The sequence below is a fragment of the Pelobates fuscus genome, chromosome 6 (genome assembly GCF_036172605.1).
Source record: "Pelobates fuscus isolate aPelFus1 chromosome 6, aPelFus1.pri, whole genome shotgun sequence".
Lineage (NCBI taxonomy): Eukaryota > Metazoa > Chordata > Amphibia > Anura > Pelobatidae > Pelobates > Pelobates fuscus.
Window position 1 is genome coordinate 94,710,263 of NC_086322.1, and position 19,695 is coordinate 94,729,957.

The 19,695-nt window shown below is 40.1% G+C and overlaps 1 protein-coding gene across 1 annotated transcript in view; it reads right to left on the bottom strand.

Annotated features, from left to right (window-relative positions):
- The window catches only part of SGCZ (sarcoglycan zeta), a 1,031,148-nt gene extending 1,022,021 nt beyond the window's left edge, over positions 1-9,127 (bottom strand). Inside the window, exon 1 of the mRNA XM_063458048.1 lies at positions 8,368-9,127. The gene's annotated coding sequence lies outside the window, so the exon portion shown is untranslated. The remainder of the gene's footprint in view (positions 1-8,367) is intronic.
- Between the last annotated feature and the right edge of the window lie 10,568 nt (positions 9,128-19,695).

The window sequence follows — 19,695 nt, forward strand, 5'->3', positions numbered from 1 at the left end:
TTGCCTCCTCCCTTGGGGTGTCTGGTTGGCTTGTGCCTGTCTGCTGCTGAAGGTGTTTTTCCCGTGCAGTGAGTGTTCGTCAAAATCTTTCCAGGGGTCGAGTCAGTGATGGGGGGGGGGGGGAGTGGGTAGGGCAGTGAGCAAAATGTGGCTTTACATGAATTCTGTCTGAGGGTCTTTTGTATTTCGGGTACCTGTTTCTCACCGTGGCTCTCAAGTGTCCGCCAGGTGTCGGTTTACCCATTGTGCCTTGTAAGCGGTGGAGGACGAGGCTTTGGTGTTTGTGGGTTGAAATGCTCTGATGTTTGTTACATCCCAGGTGTGATGGGGCTTTGGCCTCTGGTCGGTAGTAGCTTGTTCCTGTTGCAGTTGCAGGCCCAACGCTGCCAGCACTGAGTCCATTTCCGAGGGGTCGGTTACCCGTGTTGTTGCGCCCTTGTGTGTGATGATCAAGCTTCTGGGGAATGCCCAGCGGTATGGGATCGAGTTTTGGCGGAGAGCGGTGGTTAGGGGTTTCAGGAGGCCTCTCCATATCAGTGTATGCCTAGAAAGGTCCTGGAAGAATGCCAGGTTGGCTGTCTCAAAGAGGTAGGATGCCTTCCCCCTCACCACTGCCATGAAGGTTGCTTGGCCTGATCGTGTCTGAAATTGGAGGATGACATCTCTCGGTGCGTCCGCCGGGGCTTTGGCGGCTCTCGGGATTCGGTAGACCCCATCTGTTGGGACCGTCCTAACCTGTTGCGGTGTGAGTATAAAGGTGAGGAGTCGTCCGATATATCCAGGTAAGTCATCCTGGGACACTCTCTCGGGGACCCCTCTTATCTTTATGTTCCGGCTTCTGTGTTGGTCCTCCACCGCGTCCATGCGGGTGGTGAGCAGGATCTGGGTGCGGTGCAGCTCTGCGTTTTGGGCCTCCAATTGTAAGCACCGTGCATTGAGGCCTTGCGAGTCCGCCTCTGTCTTCTTTACTCGCCCCTCCACGGTGTGAATCTCTTCCCCTAGTGCCGCTATGTCCGCCGCGAAGAAGGAGCGGATGTTGCATAGGAGGGCTTTTATGTCTCCCTTGGTGGAGGGCAATTCGTTGTCCTCATCTGAGGATGTGCTGTGTAAACCCCCTGTGCCGGGGAAGTCATCCAGCTCATCGAGAATCTGGTCTCCGGAGGAGGCCGAGGCCGTGTCGCCATCTTGGGTTAGCGCGGGAACTGCTGCGGCCTTTGCAGGGCGGAGGAGAAGGGCTCCGATATCGCGAGCCCCCGTCGGTTTTGCAGCCCCTTGGTGTTTGGACTTCTTACCCATCTTAAGTTAATCTAATTTATCTTCAAGATTATTGAGTTTCGGTCCGTTAATTAGCGATTTACAAGGTTTTAGCTGCGGAGCTCTGTTGATGCACGTCTGCTTCAGTCGGCTGTTGGCTCCGCCCCCGCCAAATGAGAATGTAAACCAAAATACTGTTAGGGTTACAATAAAAAAAATAAAACTAATAATTCTACAGATCCAAAATGCATTAGTAACTTTGGCCAAATCATATTTTCCAATTGTTTTTTACAATCTGATTATGCTAATATTATGCAAAGTGATGTGATGCTGTATTTATCACTGATTAACAGGTTATTCATATGTACACATTGAATTACAGCACAATTCATACCCTCATTTTTATAATGTTATGTTTAAAATGTATCATTTTATCATGTGATTTTATAAATGTAAAGTTTGGCATAGAACATTTATGAACATTATTATACTTATGACAATTATGAACTATTTATAGATTATTTGAGAAATTAAAATCATGGTAAGCTATTGGTTCAGCGATTGTTGGGCCTCTATAAAAGGCTGTTATTTAGAGAAGTTGAATCAAAGCCAATTTTCAAAAATCTCTTATAATCCCCAAAAACGGTGTTCTCAATAGATTTATATATTGTCAGATCAGCTATGTTATGGAGGGTTCAATAAGATGAAAAGTAAAGATCAGTTATTAGATTTATATCAAATAATTTATATTATCCTTTGATTCTGAATTAATTTGATCCCAATCTCCAATGAATCTATGTATTTTTCCTGTGAAAAAACTCAAAGGCCAGCCTTTTCTCATCATCTATGTGAGGAGAAATCTTGTTAGGGAAGGAATTAAGACTCCTTTTTACCATTGCAGTACAGTAAGAATGTGTTTATTTTCCAAATGAAGATTGATTAAAGGGAATTAGCTCTTTTGTTGGAAGAGCAGTAGAGGTATGCATTCTTCTAAATACTAAGAATGTCATTTCACTTTTGGTTCCAAAGTTAGAACTACTTGGATAATTTTGAATGAATAGGCATTTTTTTCTTACTTAAATAAAAAGTATGTGTTATTTTCCTCATCTGTGGTTGAAGATAAAGTGCCATTTTGATAACTGTGTGATAGAGATTTTCTCAAATATCTATTCTACAAAAACACATGTCACTATATTTCATAAGTGCCTCCTTTATGTTTCAAGTTAGACTACTGGGGCAATGTCAAGTTATATGTGTAAATGTTAGATATGCTATTGCCAAAAATCTTCTCCAAATGATTCTTTTGTTTTGTAAATTACGTTTGAAGGGTGCCGAAAACTATACTTGATACATGTTATTCTGAAATACATATTTCCCTTAGTTTGAGATTAGATGAATGTCTCTAATGTCCATATCTACGCTATTATTCACCATATGTACGCATCCCATAATGACATCACTAGCTTGATTTTGCTCCATGTGTTGAAAAGATAAACAGGTTTAGATATTATCGTGTGGATTGTGAGGAATTCAAAGCGAATTCAATGTGAATTTCAAATTTAAGCATGAACTAGATCATCTGGAGACATTATCAAGTTTAGCTATGCTTCTGGTTTAGCAATTTTTTTTCTTCTAAATTTTGAAATTCATTTGGAATTCCTGACAATTCTGACTTAGTGAATAACCCTGAAAGATATTATTAGAACAGGAAATGCTTCAGCTTGTATTAGGCCCCAAAATTTGTAATGGCAACCAAAGAGCATTTGAAGAATAGCTGACTGCATTGCATGAGGTATTAGGGCACTTGGAGTGTAAAGCACCTGTTAAAACTTTCATGGTAGAAAAAACTAGACATGATATTGACCAGAAAAGTATATATATATATATATATATATACAAAATCCAGCGAACCCCTGCACTCCAACTTCAATAAAAGAAAATTTTTTACCTGGTGCTCTGGTGGCAAAACAATACAGGATACAAAATTACCGGCACTCAAGGATTGAAAGTTGCTTAAATCTTCATTTATTTCGAAGGGAACAGAATCGACGTTTCAGCTCCTCACAGGAGCTTTCATCAGGACACAGAAATATTTAAACACTAAAAAACACTCTTATATAGGACCAACAATTATTACTAATGGGTACTCACCATCAGGTGCACTGCATTTGTGTTCGCCGCCGGAACTGCTGAGACCGCCTTCACAGACAACCATACTTCCGGGTTTACGGTCATGTGACCCCCTAGGACATGTCAATTGGTCAGGCTGCTGTACGTTACTGGGGCAACACCAATACACAATGTCAGGTGGTTGCTCCCAAAGTACCGGAGCTAGCAAGGACCAAATTTCTCTATGACACTTAGTGTTGTCATGGCAGCCTAAACGCATTTCCGGCGGACGTGCAAAAACGCTGAAAAATTGCACAGACCTACCAAACACCTAATATGCTTATAGTCTTATATATATAGGAATATGTATCAAAATTATGTTACATGGTGGAGAGTGCGTACAAACTTATAAACCAACAGACATAAACTTGTGTATAAATGTCAAAAAAATGTGTCTTGTATATAGTGATGAGGACTACTAAAATGTGAATGATATGTATGTAAAGAGTAGTTCTTGCTACTGAATAATTATCCTAGGACTAAATTGTGAAAAATAGCATGTGTAGTGCTGCTGAAACTGTTAAATAGGAGTAATATATGTATAAAAAATAAGTATTACTGCTAAGCATTTAGCAGTAATACTTATTTTTTATACATATATTACTCCTATTTAACAGTTTCAGCAGCACTACACATGCTATTTTTCACAATTTAGTCCTAGGATAATTATTCAGTAGCAAGAACTACTCTTTACATACATATCATTCACATTTTAGTAGTCCTCATCACTATATACAAGACACATTTTTTTGACATTTATACACAAGTTTATGTCTGTTGGTTTATAAGTTTGTACGCACTCTCCACCATGTAACATAATTTTGATACATATTCCTATATATATAAGACTATAAGCATATTAGGTGTTTGGTAGGTCTGTGCAATTTTTCAGCGTTTTTGCACGTCCGCCGGAAATGCGTTTAGGCTGCCATGACAACACTAAGTGTCATAGAGAAATTTGGTCCTTGCTAGCTCCGGTACTTTGGGAGCAACCACCTGACATTGTGTATTGGTGTTGCCCCAGTAACGTACAGCAGCCTGACCAATTGACATGTCCTAGGGGGTCACATGACCGTAAACCCGGAAGTATGGTTGTCTGTGAAGGCGGTCTCAGCAGTTCCGGCGGCGAACACAAATGCAGTGCACCTGATGGTGAGTACCCATTAGTAATAATTGTTGGTCCTATATAAGAGTGTTTTTTAGTGTTTAAATATTTCTGTGTCCTGATGAAAGCTCCTGTGAGGAGCTGAAACGTCGATTCTGTTCCCTTCGAAATAAATGAAGATTTAAGCAACTTTCAATCCTTGAGTGCCGGTAATTTTGTATCCTATATATATATATATATATATATATATATATAAATATATATATATATATATATATATATATATATATTTCAATCAGGAAAAAAATGCCATGCCAATGTAACACGGCATGTGCAACAATAAATAGAAATCGCAAAGAAAGTCATTCATTTTGTTAAATAAATTTTGCACCAAGAAAATATTTTAAATATTCATAATACCGTATATACTCGAGTATAAGCTGACCCAAATATAAGCCGAGGCCCCTAATTTTACCCCAAAAAACTCGGAAAACGTATTGACTCGAGTATAAGACTAGGGTGGGAAATGCAGTAGCTACTGGTAAATTTCTAAATAAAATTTGATCCTAAAAAAATTATATTAATTGAATATTTATTTACAGTGTGTGTATATAATAAATGCAGTGTGTGTATGAGAATGCAGTGTGTGTGTATGAGAATGCAGTGTGTGTGTGTATGAGAATGCAGTGTGTGTATATGAGTGCAGTGTGTGTGTGTATAAGTGCAGTGCGTGTGTATAAGTGCAGTGTGTGTGTATAAGTGCAGTGTGTGTGTATAAGTGCAGTGTGTGTGTATGAGTGCAGTGTGTATGAATGCAGTGTGTGTGTATGAATGCAGTGTGTGTGTGTATGAGTGCAGTGTGTGTGTATGAGTGCAGTGTGTGTGTATAAGTGCAGTGTGTGTGTATGAATGCAGTGTGTGTGTATGAATGCAGTGTGTGTGTGATGCAGAGTGTGATGCAGAGCCTTGGTGGGGGGTTATTTTTTAATTATTATTTTAATATTGCTTTTTTGTTTCATTAATATTTTTTGTATTATTATTATTATTATTTTTTATTATTTTATTATTATTATTATTATTTATATATATTAAATTTTTCGTCCCCCCTCCCTGCTTCCTAGCTGGCCAGGGAGGGGGCTCTCACTCCCTGGTGGTCCAGTGGCATTGGTAGTTCAGTGGGGGGAAGAAGTGGGCTGGCAGGGAGCACTTACCTCTCCTGCAGCTCCTGTCAGCTCCCTTCTCCTCCGCGCCGGTCCGGTCAGCTCCCCTGTCAGCTCACAGTGTAAGTCTCACGAGAGCCACACTATGACCCCATGGCTCTCGCGAGACATACACTGGGAGCTGACAGAGGTGCTGAACGGACCAGCGCAGAGGAGAAGGGAGCTGACAGGAGCTGCAGGAGAGGTAAGCGCTCGCTGCCAGCCCCCTGTCTGTATTATGGCAATGTAAATTGCCATAATACAGACTGACTCGAGTATAAGACGAGTTGGGGTTTTTCAGCACAAAAAATGTGCTGTAAAACTCGTCTTATACTCGAGTATATACAGTATACAGAAAGAAAATTGAGTAAAATATGCACCAGATTGTTTTTAATATGATATTGAATGTAAAATCAGATTGAAGTGGCTTCACAATAGCGAATAGAAATATTTGCATTTTATGGCTGATTTGCTGAAGAACATCATGGTTGGGTAGTGTGGCACCAATCAATTTTCACTTTAACGCATACCCAGAGGGAAACTGTATTAATGTCTTCAATTATAGAAGTATTTGTGCATGTGTGTTAGAAGGGAGTTATTCAGTCGCAGAACTTCTAATGAAAATAAGTACCAAGCATCTAACATATGTGACGATAAAGCAGTGCAAATTGGTTACATGCTAGATTATGTTTTTTCACCTTTTAATTTTTTTTTTCTATAAATCATGCTGTCCTTTAGAGCTACGTAAGTGCAATTTTTTAAATTCCAGTGTAATCAATGAAAATAAAAAAACTACAAAATAATTATGTAAGTATCTTTTCTATAGACATATATAAAATTGGAGTGTTCTTGTTTACCACTCGTTTTGTTAATTGAATTGAATTTTATGGAGCCAATCACTACTGATGATGCAAATACACAATTTTTCATCATGAACACGTGCACGATTACCCCAACTAGGCTTTAATGGAATATCCCATCATTTATGAATGGGTATGCAAGGACCACCTACTTTATTTCATAAGCAGGTGTAACCCATGGACTCAGCTCTTCTGCCATTGACAGCACACTTTCACCATGAACCACAAAATTATGTCAGTAATAAATAAGTGCTATATTAATTGATTAATTGCATAAATATGATCGCTAATGACAAGAAACTTTTCCCAACCTTTTAAAAGCTCTCCTCTACCACACACCTTTATGATGAAACTAAAGTCACTTGAAAGATGATTAATAAAAAAAATTGGCATTGATAGCAACACAAAGTGTATGGTATATGTGCACTATAATACAGTTACATGAGAGCAATGTCAGACATATAAGAAATTGACATACTTATCTGGAAACTATATGGAATACAACCACATATGTTGGAAATAGAAATAACACAAATTATGTTGAGAGTTTCACAGGGTACAAACCTCAGGCTAGGTTTTGGTGTATATGTCAGTTTTATATAACTGGTTTCTTTAGACCTCTGTATATTCACTACTTGTACAATGTATCCACTGGATCTATAAACATTATCAGAATTGGCTCAAACAACATTCAAGACCCATGTGGTCTGCAACATGTATGGAGCATATATTTTTTTTTTTAGAAGAATAGGCATGCACCTAAGTTTTAACCATACTGTACTCTTCATGAACTGGAAGTTACATTTGACTGATGTGAACAGAATGCAACAAGTCAATGACTACCTCAGCCTTACTGAGCTTGCCAAAGATTATTAATGAATATTACTGCCACCTGTGGTATATACAAATATTGAAAGTACTACAGCCACCTAAACTCACATATTATATAGAAAACGTTAATTTCCAGAATGATTACAGGACACATATCCAAATATTATTCTGTGTTCCCCAGTTCTGTGTAATTTCTGCATCACCTATTCACTTGTGTCTCTGTCCTTCTATCATAGGTTCTCATTAATGTTTAGCATCACCCAGCTCACTGTTACTACCCTCCTTATCACAAATTAAACTGAAGCAACACTCCATTAAATGGCATTAACCAAGTGGCTCAGTTAACCTCATAAATGCCACTATGGCAAGCAACACATGCTGTAGTTTCACTATCACTGTTTTTTTACAATGAATGAACATCAATTTATATAATTATGTAACACTATGATAGAACAAGCCTTTGCCATATATATATATATATATATATATATATATATATATATATAAGTGCTGTTCAAAGTAGTAATGCATGGTGTGAGAACAGTTTATGAAAGGTATAATAACAGTTCTACACATTTATTCCAAATGCAATTTAATCCGGACCAGACAGTGCTTGTGGGCTCTGTGGGCTCTGCTGGCTGTTCTGATCAGTTATTCACTCATACTGCCAATTCTACGCTGCAGAAAAAGAACATTCAGTTTTTTTATTTTTTTTGTTTTTTTCAAAGACCAAGTTTAATAATTCTATGGAGAACATGATGAAATGATGGTGTTTAGATAAAGGCATTTTGGGGGTGCAAGATAAACTTGTGACATGAGGCTCCTTTCCATAAATTACACTTTATTGGCTAATAATCCTTTAGCACAGGGATACCAGCGTCAGGCATCCACCACAACTACATTATCCCAGCATGACCAGCAAAAAGTGTACAGCATCAGCAGATCCTACCTGCTTGTCCTCGGCGCCCACCCCAGTATCGTGTCCATGTAGTGGGAAAGTGATGTGGAAGTTGTAAGATCTAGACTCCCGGCTCCTAGTCTAAAGTCAGCCTTTTCTTCCAAACCCAGGCAGTCTTTGACAGGCTCATTATCCGAGGTGGTTTAAGAGGCATGAAAATGTTTACAAATGTAAAAGACAATTCACTCTCCTCACTTGCAGAGAATATTAAGCGACAGGTAATCCTGGTCGGTCAGGGAGACCACCCCTCCCTGTGATCGCTCTGAAATAGCGATGGTCTGCACTCAATTACTATTTATATCCTTTCTGGAATTCGCTACAAATCAGAGAACTTGCTGCATCCTAAAGAAAAAAAATCTGCTTCCCTGGACAGCATCATGCGGCAAATTTTACACAAATAATTTCAAAGTGAAGAGCAGGGGATGTAAGTGTATCCATTCCTTGGTCATTGTTACTCTCTCCTAGCTACATTGGCGTTCTATGTGAGCAAAACATTAGCGCTGATACATTGCACTGGAGGGGGTGGAGGGGGGGTTAGCAGTCCAATCTCTCACCCCCTTCCTCAACACATATACACAAGTGCTGCCTTTGATCACACAAAGCTGTCCCTTTAAGCTTTCCTTGCCACCAAATGCACAAATAATAAAGTCTCCAAGGGGAGGGTCCCTTTTTTTGAAGGTTATTCTGAGAGAAGAGTTGAGAGTGGAGAATGCAAGGTGGATTCTTCTGAAGAGGAAGCTATTTCTCTCTCTCTCTTGCTTTCCTGTTTTACTGTCCTTCAGCATCAGATGACTGACTTCACTATTCTGTTCTCTGGGCCAGCACTGAAGGGATTTCTCTTCTGTGTCAAAACCAATGCTTCCTTTCCCATGGCTCCCAGGTCCTAGTGCCTCCCTCTACCTTTTTTCACATCCATACTAGCTTGCAAGGATTTCTGGATCTGTGCATTTCTGCAACTTGGCAGATGCAGCACTGTTTCTCCAGAGATATGTACTGCTACCTTGATATTTCCTGATTAACCAATGCATTGCAAGCCTTATTTTTCAAATGATTTAAACTATAGGCTTATTTGCAAGTCTAGCAGCCTCCTAGATTAACCAGTTCTAGCTGCTAGAAATCCTGATTTATGAGCAACAGCCTTCTTGTTAAATATGCAAAGAAAGCTCAGCTGTACAGAGAGGCAGGGGATTTTTCTTTGTATAGAATATGATCAGTTAAATTGATTAATTTACAGTAATAATTGTACAGGCATGTCTGCATCAGCTATTTATTTCCCAAGAGATTTATACTGAGTTCTAACCAATATCAGAGGATAGTTGCTTATAGAATTAGATACAGAATACAATATACCATAATCTTACCTGTGGTCAGAAAGAAAGAAAACGTAACGTTATCAGAACCAAGATTATACTAACTCTGTTTCAAAGATATTTCAAAGATGCAATGTTCTTGTAAAAATAAATAAATAGATGCAGGACATTATTTGGGGTTTATTCCACATTTCATTCTTTGTAACTGATGAACATATTCTACTTATGCTTGGTTAGCTGCACTTATATTATGATGATACGATATTAACTGTTGCTTTCATAAAGATCAATGAGAGAGAGAGAGAGAGAGAGAGAGAGATGTTTATTATTATTTTTAATATTCTTCAGAAAATCATGTCTCAAATACTAGTCAACTGGAGAAATTCCCTGTAGATATGAGCAATTAACACGTTGGCAGCAAGAATAAGTCATAGAATAAGGCAAATGATGGGGAACACCAAGTGCCAGGAGTCCAGGACCAGCCTAAGGACTCTCAGTGTATTAGCTGAACTATGATTTTGGCGCCCTCTCTGGTCAGCACTGTGCATAGAATGAAAAGCTAAACCAGTTAACTGTCTTAGACAGAAAGCTCTTCAGCCTATTGCTATGTAAAGCTTATGGCTTTACATGGTTTTATTTATTCTTCTGGAATTTCACTGGTTCAAATAGCACTTCATTTAAGGAATATCAATTAAGATACAAGTAATTGAATTGGAAATGTAAGATGAATGCAAATTCTAAACAAATGTTTTATCTGTAGTTATAAGGAATTGCATCAGATTGGCTGATCTGTTATCTCAGACATAGGTTAAAAAAATGCTGGCAATAGCTTGAATGGCAGAATGACAGACTAAGGTCTTTGTAGAAGATTTGTCTGCACATTTTAAAGACTGGCTCAGATAGAGCTGGGTTTAAAGCTAATGTGGGGGATCTGGCTGGACATTTTCAGAATTATCAAGCTCATACAGTGCTTGGTTATTAACTAATGTAGGTGATTTGGCTACACATTTTTTTTAGAAAAGGCACAGACAGTGCTGGGTTTAAATATAATGCAGGTGTTCTGGCTGCACGTGATCAGGACAAGCTTAGATACTGACTGGTTTGTATCTATTTCAAGGAGCCTGTTCATTATCCGAATCGGTTTGCAGGGTTATACCAATATAGGAGATCTGATTGCATATTATCAGGACAGGTTTGGAGACGCCTGGTTTATATCTAATGCATGGGGACATGACTACATGTTATTATTGTTTTATTATTATTATTATTATTGTTATTGTTATTATTTATAAAGCGCCAACAAATTCTGCAGTGTACAATGTATTATGACAAGCTCTATACCTCCCAGCTTTGGCATCCCTCATTTAGAAATGCCAATGGGAGTAAAAGTGGGGCAAAATCATGTCAGTGACTTTGCTCAAAGGGGCAGATCCACCCAGGAAAAGGGTTGTCCACCTGAATTATTGGCAGGTCAATAATACAATGTGAGCAAGATATTACTTTGCTGCAGAAGGATTTAGATAGACTGGAGGACTGGGCACTCAAATGGCAGATGAAATTTAATGTTGAAAAATGCAAAGTTATGCACTTCGCGTAAAGAATACACAAGCAACGTATACCCTTAATGGAAGTGAATTAGGGATAACAACACACGAAAAAGGACTTGGGAATTGTTATAGACAACAAACTATGCAACAATGTGCAATGTCAATCAGCAGTGGCCAAGGCCAGTAAGGTATTGTCATGCATGAAAAAGGGCATTCATTCTCGGGACGAGAATATCATTTTGCCTCTCTATAAATCACTGGTGAGACCACATATTGAATATGCTGTGCAATTTTGGGCACCTGTTCTAAAGAAGGATATCATGGCACTAGAAAAAGTGCAGAGGCGGGCTACAAAATTAATAAAAGGAATGGAACATATCAGCTATGAAGAAAGGTTAACAAATTTAAACCTATTTAGTTTAGAAAAACGTCGCCTGAGAGGGGATATGATAACATTATACAAATATATTCGGGGCCAATACAAACCATTGTGTGGAAATCTATTCACAAACCGGACTTTACATAGGACACGAGGCCATGCGTTTAGACTGGAAGAAAGAAGATTTCGTCTAAGGCAAAGGAAAGGTTTTTTTACTGTAAGAACAATCAGGATGTGGAATTCTATGCCTGAAGAAGTGGTTTTATCAGAGTCCATACAGATGTTCAAACAGCTACTAGATGCATACTTGCAAAGACAGAATATTCAAGGATATAATCTTTCAATGTAGGGTAATATGTGCTTGATTCAAGGATAAATCTGACTGCCATTCTGGGGTCAAGAAGGAATTTTTTGTCCTAGCTTGTTGCAAAATTGTGCTTCAAACTGGGTTTTTTTTTTTGCCTTTTGGATCAACAGCAAAAAACAGGTGTGAGGAAGGCTGAACTTGATGGACGCAAGTCTCTTTTCAGCTATGTAACTATGTAACTATGTAAGGTCAGCCTGGAATGAATGTCCACACCAGGACTGCTAGATTTTACTGCAATAAAGTACACATATTTGTATTCAGTAATGTCTCACGAGTAAAACACTATCCCTATGTATAGGTTTTATGATGTTTTGGAAAGTTATAGGGTCAAAAGTTGCATGTTACATTTTTCAGTTTATACATATTGAAATTTGCCAGACTGGTTATGTTCTTTGAGATCAAATGGTAGCCCAGGAATGAGAATTACTGTAAAGGACCGTTTTGCACACAAGAGGTATAAAAAAAACAGATGCACAGACAGCTACTGCAATCACCAATCTCCCGAACTGCAAACACATGAATTCACCAATCTCCCAAACTGGAACCAGGGTAATGCTCCAAACTCCCGAACAGGAAACACACGAATGCTGTAAATAGCCGAACAGGAAAAACCATATGAACAGTTTACACTCCTGGCAGTCACACTGTAACAGCATACAATCCAATTCCCCCCAAGAATGAGACGACACTTCATTTGAGGGTCAAGCAGAACCGATTTACTGGGGCTACCTGTCCGGCTTTTAATGCAGGCCTCCCACGTGGTGGACACTCCCCTAGGGGACCAGATGGAAAACTGGGAAACATATTGGACATTGACCAATCACAAGCTTACAATCCCACAATGCATCACAATCCCTCCTCTCTGTCCTGGAGATAATTGGGAAGTAATCCAATTATCTCCAAGGACAGAGGCAAAACTCCATTAACCACATGGCAGACAAAGGACATTTATCACATAGAACATACACATTCTACCTATCCCCAGATAGCTTAGATCTGAGCGCACATTATTACCGGATGGCGCTCAGATCACATACATACAGTTCAATCGCCATGGAGCCAAAGTCTTTCATACAGTCTTTCAGTATATACGGCTGGGCTCCATGGCATAGCTACCTGGGGTAGCATGGCTTTAACAGTCCGCAGAAAGGCACAAACCAGCCTTTCTGCAGGGAAAAAGAACAGTGTTAAACATGAGGCCATAGTCCAGTGGCAGGAGGCGGGCAACCAGGCTCCTCCAGTGGCCAGGGGCGAGGTTGGTTCCGCCACAATTACCACCATGATGGCATACCATTTGCAAAAGTAGGCAACCCAAGGTATTACAAATGTGGTATGTACAGTCTTTTTTAGTAGCCACTTAGTCACAAACACTGGCCAAAGTTAGTGTTCATATTTGTTTGTGTGCAAAAATTGCACAAAATGAATTTTAACGCTAATTTTGGCCAGTGTTTGTGACTAAGTGGCTACTAAAAAAGATTGTACATGCCCCATAATTCTCATTCCTGGGCTACCATACGACCTCAAAGGCAACATAACCAATCTGGCAAATTTCAATGTGAAAAGACTGAAATGCAAGCCTTATATTCGACTCTGTAACTTTTGAAAACACCAATATTTGTGTTCAGCGAAGTCTCTTGAGTAAAGCAGTACCCCCCATGTACAGGTTTTATGGTGTATTGGAAGTTATAGGGTTAAATATAGGGCCTGCAAACCAAATTCTGTGGACTATCTGCTTGGGTTGTCAGGCAGGTCCCTCAAACCGTAATTAATAAAATTACTTAATAATGTAAAAATATTACATAAATATATACCTAGAATTTATATATATATATATATATATATATATATATATATATATATATATATATATATATATATATATATAAAAGTGTATATATATGTAACGGATCGCCTGGCACCCCGACTGGGTACCTCCGTTAAAGGATGCTCCTAGCGTTTCCTGAGGACTCCAAGCACTCTGGCAGACAAAAACAATCACCGAATCAGAGAGGCATATAAATCCTCTCAAGCATAGGAATGCTGTAGACAGTTGAATAGGAACCATATGAATAGCTTTTCAATCCTAACAGTCAAACTGAAACAGCATACAATAAATCCTCCCCCAATAATGAGACGACACTTCACTTTGAGGGTTAAACAGGAACTAACTGTACTGGCACATACAGTCTCTTTTATTCCCAATCCACAAACATAGTACAGCCCACAGGGTTTTACAAAACAACCAATCAATCCGTACAATACACACAGACACTCCCACACAAAATCCTCCCCTCTGCCTGTAATATGATTACTGAACACAATGGGTAATCTCATTATCACAGGCAGAGGAATACAGTTTTATAAAACACAACACAGGGACCCCAAGACATGCAATAACTCCATATAAATATCCTCAGAACCGGGGGATCTGGGTGAACCACATATCCAAAATTCACCCAGATCCGTTCAGTAGTTTGGAAGATACAGTTTAATGCAGATTCCACAGAACATATACAGATTATATAAAAAATAATTACTGTATCATGTGTCCCCTGTTGTATAGTTTAAAACTACTGCATGAAGTCTTTGTGCACCAAATACCGGCGAGATGGCACCGTGTAGAAAAGTCACAACAGTGTCTGTGAGTTAAAATGGCTGCCATCCATTGTTCTCACCATGTGCTCCATCCATTGTTCTCACCATGTGCCTCTGATACATGAAATGGTGGCCACCCAGTAACTCCACAGTATGTCCCCAGATGGTTCTTAAAGGGCCAGTAGCAGCATAATACAATTCAACATGCCCAACTATTGCATTCCAAAAGTACAAGTTTACAAGGGGCCATAGTCAGCAGGTAGGAGGCGAGCAAGCAGTCCCCTCCAGGCAACTGGGGCAGACTCTGGTGCAGGGTCCAGTCCGCTACAATATATATATTATGTATATATATAAAAGTATATAACATTTTGGATTTTTCTATGTATGGTGTGTGAAGCACCTCCAATTTTGAGTTTGTATGTTAAATGTGCACTCAAATAGAGTGCAACCCACATTATCAAGTCTTACTGTGGCGATACCAACTTCGCCACTGTGAACTGGAGAAGCCTGGTTGCTCGCCTGCTGCCTTTAGATTATGGACCGGCAGCTAAAGGGTTAATTTTGCTGTGCAGAAGGATTTATTTCTCCCTTTATGCACAGCAGTTCGGTAGATTCCATCTACCGAACAAACAGCCGTTTACCAACCTCCCCAGAGCCGTGGGAAGCCGGCCGGCGTTGTTAATGGGCCACCCAGAAGCTGGAGTGTGCCTCCAATTTACCTCCCTGAAGCTGCGGTTAACCGCAGCTTAATTGCTTGTTACTGGGTGGCCGCTGTTACACTTAGCGGCCGCTAGGTGGCTGTGTTCTGGAGCTCCCCGGGCAGCCAGCGCTTTTCTGCCCTGCTTTTATGCACCAAAATCAGACACTTTTACGTGCAGGCACCACTGAACCTCCAGCCCCTGGTTCTAATTCGTATGGATTTGGTGAATGCAGGGAAATTCGGTATTTTATATTTTATGTGAATGTTTTAACCCAGATAGCAATGCCATGGAGCCTGTTTGTATAATTAAAGACTTTAGCTCCATTGCACTTAAACTGTATTCGGGTGGTCTGGGTGCCATTCACCTAATAATGTGCACCCAGACCTGATCTATCTGGGGATATGTTACATGTCTGTTTTGTATGTATAAAATGTGTCTTTATGTATTTTAAAGTGATAGTCTGTTTCTGTGTCACCACGTGTATAATGGAGTCTTGCCTTTGTCCTGGGAGATAATTGAATTACTTCATTAATTATCTCCAGGACAGAGAGGAGGAAACCAGGATGCATTGTGGGAAAGTATTGTGGCTGTATGTACTAAAGTGATACATGTCTGTCTGCTGTTTCAGTCTTCCATTTGGTCCCTTAGGGGAGTGTTCACCAGGTGGGAGACCTGCATAAATACTGGGCACGTAGCCCTCAGTAAAACAGATTCTGCTTGACCCTCAAAACGAAGTGTCGTCTCGTTATTGGGGGAATTGGATTGTATGCTGACTGCCAGGAGTGTAAGCGGATTGTATGCTTTTCCTGTTCAGCTATTCCAGGGTTCGTGTGTTTCCAGTTCGGGTGTTGGAAGATTCGTACAGATTGCAGTTCGGGAGATTGGTGCTTGCAGTAGCTGCTGGTCTAGGAAAAAGGGGATTATCGTCTAAACAATTTTTATCTCCTTTTGAGCAAAACGGTCCGTTACACTTACCATGGTTGATTTTCTTTTGAGGGCAGGAGCCCTAACGGACACAGCTGAAACAGTGAAAATTTCAGCACAAGAGGCAGAAAGTATTTTGTGGCCAAATACCACTGCTGATTTGGCTCACACTGATTCCATAAAAGATCTGTATAATGACCTTATGAAACTCACAAGACGAGAAGTGGACCTGGATTTACACAGAATTTTTATTTTCGATTATTATCGAGCGAAAAGGATTCCTAGAGGATTCAGGGTAAGAAATTCAGCCACCATTGGGAGGCAAAACCCAGAATTTTGAAAAAAATGGATAGGAATCGCAAACAAATGCTCGCTTGATTGGATGATAATTGTGGTTGAGGAGGTCAAAAATGAATTAGTTTTCACCAAGGAATCAATTAATAAATTTGAAATGTCACACGTAACTACTTTGAATGCAACAACGTCCACTCAACATATGATAAAATTCCAAGATGAAATAATGAGATATAAGAATGATCTCATTAGGTTAAAAAAACAGAAAGTAGAAAAAGTAAATTTTGATTATACACACCTCCAGGTGTATCATTGGATTAGTGGAGAAAGGCGAAAACCAACTTTTCAAAGGAATAGACAACGGGTACGCAGACCACAGTTTATGTCTATTGAAACAAGCTCTGCAGAATCTACATCTGAAACAGACACTAGGGCTGAACCTAGTCAAGGTCCTCTACGAGATCAGTTCACCAATCCCACTCTTCTACTTTTTTAGAGATGGATCAGCATACAAATGATCCCCCTGGCAAATTTACACGCCCAAGGAGAGGTTCAAAAGATGGAGACCAATTAGAAGAGGACAAACGAATAAGATTTATAAATACAAGATCCAAACCACCGATCAAGAGGAAATAAACCCTATTTTTAATCTTTCATCTAAGATCTTAACTAGTGATCATATTAAAGTGCTGTCCAAAGGACTCTCATTCGTACCTACTGCCAAACCAGATCATTTTAAGATCGACATTGAATTATTCAAGATCAACAGAATTATGAACATACAAGCTTCACAAGATATATTGACACCAAGAGCTCCATCTCAATTTAAACTGAAAAGCACATGGGAACCTAAGAATGTGCATCATGCAATTAAAACCTTCTCTACTACCCTGACAACAGATATGGATAAGATACTTTCTAAAAAGTTAAAAAGACCAGATAATTTGACACGGGCAGAAAGAAGCACCCTTAAGGATCTCAGTAAAGATGATAAATTAGTTATTCGTTCAGCAGATAAAGGGGGAGTCATCGTCCTACAGGATTATACTGATTACAGAAAATACATTTTGACACAATTGTCTGACACTAAGACATACAAAAAACTATCTTTTGACCCCACGAACAAGATTATTAATAAAATGCAAAACTGGATCAAGTTAGGGGTTGCAGCTAAGTGGCTAGACCATAACACGGCAGAATTCTTATTGAATATACATCCGAAAATTCCGATCCTATACACCTTACCAAAGGTACACAAAGATCCACAAAATCCACCCGGCAGACCGATAGTATCTGCTCGGGGTGGGGTACTGGAACCAGTAGCCAAATTTGTAGATTTCCATTGCAAACCTACAGTGGCACGTATACACACATGCTTGAGAGATACTCAAGATTTTCTAAACAAAATAAAAAATTGTAAGGCATTGGATTCTCAGTATATTTTTGCCACAGCAGATGTTAAAAATCTATACACCGTTATACCACACAAGATGGGTATAGAAGCAATGCCGCATTTACTGATGCAATCAGAAATTTATGAAGGAACCCCCCCATTGAATTTCTGCTGGAAGGTTTACAATTAACCTTGTCTAACAATTATTTTCGTTTTGAAAACTTTTTTTACATTCAAGAGGCTGGTACAGCGATGGGATCAGCAATAGCTCCAACCTATGCTAATAGTTTCATGTTTGCATTTGAAAACATGTACATACTATCGAAATACAGCGAGAAGCTGATTCAGTATCATAGATTTGTGGACGACATCTTTATTTTGTGGAAAGGCACAGCAGTAGAGTTGGAGAACATGATAAAAGGATTAAACAATTTGGATTCACCCATCAAATTAAGTCTTACATATAACACAGAGAAGATTCAGTTTTTGGATGTTGAAGTGTATCGGAACAATCAGAACATAGGATACAGACTTTATAGAAAACCATCGAACCGTAATACCCTTTTACATGCAAATAGTTTCCACCCCAATGCTCTGAAACAGTCTTTACCCATCTCACAATTTTTGAGGGTGTTCAAAAACAACTCTGAAGGTATCTGTCAGGGCTCCGCGGGCGGCAGTGAGGGGAAGCTGCAATCCTCTCGCAGCACTCACCCTCGGTCCGTCGCCGCCCGCGGTCCCCTCTCCCCTTACCGATAAGCGAGCGGCGTCCTCTTCTCATAACACGCCGCTCGCGTCCTCCTCTCCTCCTCCCAGCGGCAGCATGTCTAACGCTGCACGCTGGGAGCCGGCACTATTATCTAAGCGCCGGGGTCACTCACGTGACCCGGCGTTAAAGCTACAGTGCAACAAACACAGTGGGGGGTATAGATATCCCCCATGTGTGTTTGTTAATACTGATTGGTGGTTAGCCAATCAGGATTCAGGCTAGGATTTAAATACTTACCTTTCCTGTCTTTCTGTGCCCTGTTGTGGTCTTTGCTTCATAGTATTGATTGTGAACGTGTGCTTTCTGGTTACGAACTCTCTGGCTTGTTATACTGACTTTGTGACTTTCTCCTACCCTTTGACCTCGGCTTGTTTCTCGTTATTCTGTTTTCTGGTTCCCCTTACTCGGCTTATCTCCTGACTATTCTGTGTGTGCTTAGCCCGGCCACTCTAAGGACCGGTACTGCACACTTTCTGTGTGTGTGTCTGTGTGTGTGTTAGCGTGTTGGGTTCCCCGGAATCGTGACATTACAACAGGGCCATAATGGAACCTGCTGACATACCACAGCTCCTAGTTAATCAGGAGGCTAGAATGGATGGCTTGGACCACCGTATGGATCAGTTTGCTCAAGCTTTGCAGACCATACTGGCTCGTACTGCACACCTGCAGCCTGCCGTCCAGGAGGCGGTTGCTGCTGTGCCCGAACCCATTACCACTCCAGTACCCGTTCCTGCTCATGTAGTCCATATGACACCGCCACAGCGCTATAGTGGTGACCCAGCTTTGTGTCGTGGTTTCCTCAATCAAATTGACATCCATTTGGTGATGAATCCACGTTCCTATCCCACCGACAGGTCCAAAATTGCCTTTTTGATAAACCACCTGTCTGGGAGAGCTTTAGCATGGGCAAACCCCATGTGGGAAAATATGTCTCCTATGTCCTTTGCAGATTTTTTGTCAGCATTCAAACGCACGTTTGATCAACCCGGTAGGGTTGCCTCTGCTGGCAAAGCTCTGCTTAGGGTTCGACAGGGTAACAG